This window comes from Sinocyclocheilus grahami, unplaced genomic scaffold (genome assembly GCF_001515645.1).
Source record: "Sinocyclocheilus grahami isolate Dianchi unplaced genomic scaffold, SAMN03320097.WGS_v1.1 scaffold992.1, whole genome shotgun sequence".
NCBI lineage: Eukaryota > Metazoa > Chordata > Actinopteri > Cypriniformes > Cyprinidae > Sinocyclocheilus > Sinocyclocheilus grahami.
The window spans coordinates 8,990-15,390 of NW_015506171.1; the positions used below are offsets into that span (position 1 = coordinate 8,990).

General features: G+C 39.4%; 1 pseudogene; it reads right to left on the bottom strand.

Moving 5' to 3' along the window:
• Positions 1 to 204: 204 nt before the first annotated feature.
• LOC107565284 (polyadenylate-binding protein 1-like) overlaps positions 205 to 6,401 on the bottom strand; it is a 16,289-nt pseudogene continuing 10,092 nt past the window's right edge.

The following is a 6,401-nucleotide window of genomic DNA, read 5'->3' on the forward strand; positions in this document are numbered from 1 at the left end:
AGTTTACGAAGATGTTTTTTGACCAATCGTTTTAGTTTTCGTTTAAGAAAATAACCTTGGCTGGCATCAACACAGGCAAAATTATAAAAAAAAACTAAATTGAAAAGACAAAAAAATGTCCATAAGGTCGCACAAGGGTAAAAAAAGAAAAAATTCCAAAAAAAGTTAAGTTTTGTTTGGGGATGAAACACATTCTTGACATTATTATCAGTGCTGAGATCACATCACCGCTATCAGAAAAAGCCCAATAACAAAACCGAGCATCCCATGAGCACTGACCTTTGACCTCAGGGACTCCGGAGACTCCAGCATGTGCAGCAGCTCAGAGTTGTCGATCTCCAGCAGCATTCCGGTGATCTTTCCAGCCAGACTGGGATGCATGTTCTGGATGAGCGGGAACAGACGCTCACCTGTCGCAGAAGAGAGCATGAACGAGATATTCCATTGAAATTCTATTGCCTTTTTTAACTGACATACATTTTAAATATGCAATTGACATCTTTAAAAATGCACGTAAAAATGCAAATATAGGTATACTATACATAAAAGCAATCACATGTTGGTGTATATTTTATATACACATACTTGGATTTAATGTGCAGTTTCTAATTTCAAAATTCAAATTGTAAGTACTTGGAAAAAGTACTTTATTGCTTCAAATAACTAAAGTGTCGAAATATGGTTGAAATGATGTTCCACCAACAGTGCAACAAGTTAAATGAAACTACATACCTATTCTGACCTATACCAACTAAACATATATAAAATAATTATTATAAAATTAGTATGCATTATACAGAACTTATTATATTTTAAGCGATTAAAGACATATTGCTGACAAATGAGTAGAACCTATAATAACGAAGATTGGTAAAGGTTTACAATGACGATTAGTATCTTTAGGGCTGCACTGTGATCCTTAAATAGAGAATTTTAATGACATCTAATGCTTCTAAATATGCCTGACGAGATGTTTTGGCATATGAACTATTCTTGCAATGAATCTGAGTCAGAGTCTTCTGTAAATCACAGTAAAAACGTATGATGCTCAGAAAAAGTAACACGAAACGGGACACATCGAATCTAATACAAAAAAAGCAAAACAGGAACAAGAGAGTAAACTCACCCAGCATCTGCTTCTGTTCTTGTGGAGGGGCGGCAGCCAACATGGACGCCGTCAGAGGCTCCTGACCCTGAACGTGGACAGCAGGCTGAACGCGAGACAAATACATAAACGTTAAACACTTTAAGATACACAAGCACACATGCACTCTGTGAAGCTCTGGAGCAAAAAGCAAGTCAAATGTTGAAAACCCCTCTTCACATTTTGTTTCAGAGCCGCTTGACAGTAAATCATGATGTTAATGTTTATAATATCTTAATATCTTCATCTTCAAAGTCACATTTATCAGATTGGAGCTGGACAATAACGGTTACGTCTTGCAACAACAATCGAGTAGTTGAGATTTGCTACATAGTATTAAACAAGTTGCAGAGTTATATATTCAGCTTTATATTAGAGCCCGACCGATATGGGTTTTTTGGGGCCGATACCGATATTTGTGATAAAAAAAAAAAAGGCCGATACCGATATATCGGCGAAAGGCTCATATCGGAATCGCCCGATAATGTCTTTAAATGTAAATATCGGCCTGATATGAAAAATTATGCCGATATGTCACACCGATAAGGTAATAATGGTGATTAGATTCACGGTTTTGATCACTGCATTTAAACGGAGAATGCAGTACAGAATGTGTTCGGTGTGAGAGAGTAAACCGTAATAACAGCAGCCACCCCCGGGTCTTAATGCTCGTTCGGTAACAAGTTTTAATTCCGTAGGGTGCGCTGTTGGCCTACTTCTAATAAAATGAAAGAATTAACTTGAGTACAAGAGATTACTACATTTTTAATGTTCTTAAGCATTAAAGGTAAAACAAACAACAACTTTTATTTATGAAATGTAGTGCAGTAAAGACATCATGCTTTGAAACGTAGAGAAGTAAAGTCTTCCAAAGAAAAACACTCAGATACTTTTTAAATTTACTTGTCAAGTAAAAATACTTCACTACTGTCCGCCTCTGGATTCAAGACAAATTTTGTTTTTCCGAGTTTTTTTTGCTATAGTCTCATTTTCATTGGTGAGGAGAAGAAAAAAAAAAAAAGTAAAAATGACGAAAATCAAGGCGAAAATTATTCGTCAACGAAATTAACACTGAACCACAAATTTGTGGGAGTTAATAGGAAGCATTCCAGTAAACAAAGCGAGTACCTGTTGCATGGGCATCTGCGGCTGAGTGGGCATGTGCTGCTGTGGGTTGCGGACTCCAGCTGCGTATTTGTACTGCGGCACTCCTCTCACCTGAGCCGTTCCTGTGGCTGCACCTGCAATGGAGGGACGAGGGCCCATGGCCTGAGACGCTGCGAGGAACACGGAGCACAATCTGGATCAGTGAACTGCAGATACACACTCATTGGGCCTCATTCATGAAACTTGCGTAAATGAGCAAATTCCATAAAACAGACCTTCCCGAAAAACTCTCCTCCAGATTCACAAACACTTCGTAAACATCCGATCTGACAGTTAAACATGCATTCCAATCACTCGTAAATAGGGCGCTCGTGCGCGCTCATTCACAATTAGCATAATCCCCGCCTATGAATTACAGCTACGCAAATTGTGTGTCAAGGAATGCAGTAGAATATTCTAGTCTACTTTCTCAGGTTTGGCTCCAGTATATTGCATAAATGCAAAAAAGAGTAATAGGCCATATGCCTAACAATAAATATTCAATAACGTGTCCACCAAAGAGTCTTTAAGCCAGCTGAAAAAATGTCAGGTGCTCTTCTTAAAAAGGCCAGCTGGTGGCGCTTGAGAACGTTTTGGTGGCACAGTGTTTCTCCAGCTTTAGTTGCTATGATTTGAAATATTAACGGTGGCAACGTATTACTAGCATCTTATTTTTAAGAATTTTACCAGATATAAAAAAAGCAGTAACCAGTAATATTGACTTCATTGTTGTAGGCTATCGTTGTACAAGTAGGATGGTTACATTTACATTTAGTCCTTTAGCAGAAACTTTAATCCAAAGCAACTTACAAATGATGACAATAGAATCAATCAAGACCAACAAAAGAGCAATGATATGCAAGTGCTATATCGAGTCTCAGTTAGCCTAACGCAGCACACGTAGCAAGGTTTTTTAAAATGTTTATTATATAACAAATAAAAAGAAAACAATAGAGCAAGCTAGTGTTAGAGGACTTTCTGCTTTTGTTAATTGTATAATACATTTTAAAAAACAAATAGATAGAATACAAAAAGATTAGAGAAGCTAGTTGTTTTTTTAAAGAACAACATTTTACAAAAATCAAGATTGAATATATTTGGTCAAAATCCCATGTTATAAAAGATAAAACTAGCAGCTGCCAAGGGGTAATCAGTCTTACTTTTCCAATACAAATAAAACCAATCGACCTTTTAATATAAAAAGTTATGACCAGTCTTAAAAAGTTAGTCATCGATTTTTTTTCCTTTTCTTTAAGACTAGTCTAAACAGTTTATGCAGCCGGCCCCAGTTATTTATTTACCCTTGTAAGATCACAAGTACACTTGCAAGACACCCGGCCCCACCCCCCTCATAAAAACACTTTCTCATTGGATCCAAGCAAATCTCATTTTGATCTCACAAAAAGTGAGTTGTCCTGAAAGGTGAGGCTTTACATGACTGCATTTAATCTGCAATTACAAATGCATTAATAATGTTTTGTTACATTAAAACGCTGAATGCTGATTTTTAAAATTATTTAAATGATAAAAGACACTATAAATGTGAACTTAAAACCGCCAGTAGGTGGCAGCAAGTCACTGTTAATAAGAGAGTCATTGCGATTGAACCGAATCATTTAACAAATGATTCATTCAGGAACGAATCACCATCACGTTGCTCAGAGACGCAAAAGAGTGCTGTGGCTGTGTTTGGAATTATTTTTGTCGTCGAAGTAGCGCAGAAACAGGAAATATAGTGTCTAAAACGTAAGTCTCTTAAGATTAACTTCTTGTTTATAGAACAGTTGTAAAAAAACTCACATTTGTAATCACGGTAATTTTTGGAGAAAAACAGCACTCTAAACTATATGAAGTGCAATAAATCTATACATTTTCTGCCCCCGTGTCTTGAATTTTGTGAGAATTCCAAATGCATTTTAATAGACTGAATCATGCAGTGAAAGAACACTTGCGCACTCGCACTAGTCTAGACTTTACAATGCAAGCATGCACTCGAAGTGCGTTTTGAATGGTTTTTGCAAAATATCCGATAATGTCAAATCGCACATCGTTAAAACAACAACTACATTATCGCAGACGATAATTGTGACCCTGGAGCACAAAAGCAGTGTTAAGTCGCTGGGGGATATTTGTAGCAACAGCCAAAAATACATTGTATGGGTCACAATTATACATTTCTCTTTTATGCCAAAAATCATTAGGATATTAAGTAAAGATCATGTTCCGTGAAGATATTTTGTAAGTTTCCTACCGTAAATATATCAAAACTTAATTTTGATTAGTAATATGCATGGCTAAGAACTTCATTTGAACAACTTTAAAGATGATTTTCTCAATATTTAGATTTTTTTTGCACTCTCAGATTCCAGATTTTCAAATAGTTGTATCTCAGTCAAATATTGTCCTATCCTAACAAACCACACATCACTGGAAAGATTATTTTTTCAGCTTTCAGATTATGTATTTCGAAAAATTGAGGTTTTGTGGTCCAGGGTCACCCCCCACGAGCGGTGCGAAAGCGACCTCTGACCTGTGGAATAGCGGCCATGAAGTATCCGGATGGTGGCGCTGGCTGGTAGGGGTTGAGGACAGGGTTGGGCACGGCTCTGACGCTAGCCATCCTCTGCATGTACTGACTGGTGAGATGCGCCTGACGCTCCTCCTTCCTCTGAGCCAGAGCCACATACAGCGGCTTGGTGGCCACGATACGACCGTTCATCTCCGTCACGGCTTTGGTCGCTTCTTCAGGAGACGAGAAGCAGACGAAACCAAAGCCCTTGCTGCGGCCGCCTTCCATCATCACCTGAACAAAACAACCAGCAGATGTTAAAGGGTTAGTTCACCCAAAAATTAAAATTAGCCCACAAATTACTCACCCTCAAGCCATCCTAGGTGTATGACTTTCTTCTTTCAGATGAATCCAGTCGGAGTTATATTAAAAATTGTCTTTGATCTTTCAAGCTGTTTAATGCCACTCAGCGGGTGTTGCATGCTTCAGTCCAAAAGAAGTGAAATAAAAAGTGCCCAGCCATAAAAAAGGTCTCTCACGGCTGCGGGGGGTGAACAAAGGCCTCCTGTAGCGAATCGATGCATTTTTGTAAGAAAAATAACCATATACAAAACGTAATAATCACTTTAATGTAGCTTGCGCCAACAGTTGTACACAGAAGCAGCTCCGGGCGGATGACGTATGAGGTCAGCGCTGCGCATGCGCCGCTCAGAAGTGACGAACGCGGAAGCTCAGCGGAGAGATCAAAACAACAGTCACTAATTAGACGTACAAAACGAGGATTTGTAAAGAAGAATGTCGGAGGATTTCGATATAAGCCAAGAGGAGACTGGTTTTCCTTTGCTAAAGTAAGGAAACTTTGCTTCCTTTGCTCCTGTTAACGTTGAATGTTGGTTTTCAATAGGTCATTCCCCCGGAACTGCTTCAAGTGTACAACAGTGAGCACAAGCTAGACTATTATAAAGTGATTATTACGTTTTGAATATGGATATTTTTCTTACAAAAATGCATTGATTCGCTACAGGAGGCCTTTGTTCACCCCCCGGAGCCGTGTGAGACACTTTTTTTATGGATGGGCGCATTTTATTTAACTGCTTTTGGACTGATGCATGCAACACCCGCTGAGTGGCATTAAACAGCTTGAAAGATCAAAGACACTTTTTAATATAACTCCGACTGGATTCATCTGAAAGAAGAAAGTCATACACCTAGGATGGCTTGAGGGTGAGTAATTTGTGGGCTAATTTTAATTTTTGGGTGAACTAACCCTTTAACATCTGCTGGTTGTTTTGTTCAGGTGATGATGGAAGGCGGCCGCAGCAAGGGCTTTGGTTTCGTCTGCTTCTCGTCTCCTGAAGAAGCGACCAAAGCCGTGACGGAGATGAACGGTCGTATCGTGGCCACCAAGCCGCTGTATGTGGCTCTGGCTCAGAGGAAGGAGGAGCGTCAGGCGCATCTCACCAGTCAGTACATGCAGAGGATGGCTAGCGTCAGAGCCGTGCCCAACCCTGTCCTCAACCCCTACCAGCCAGCGCCACCATCCGGATACTTCATGGCCGCTATTCCACAGGTCAGAGGTCGCTTTCGCACCGCTCGTGGGGG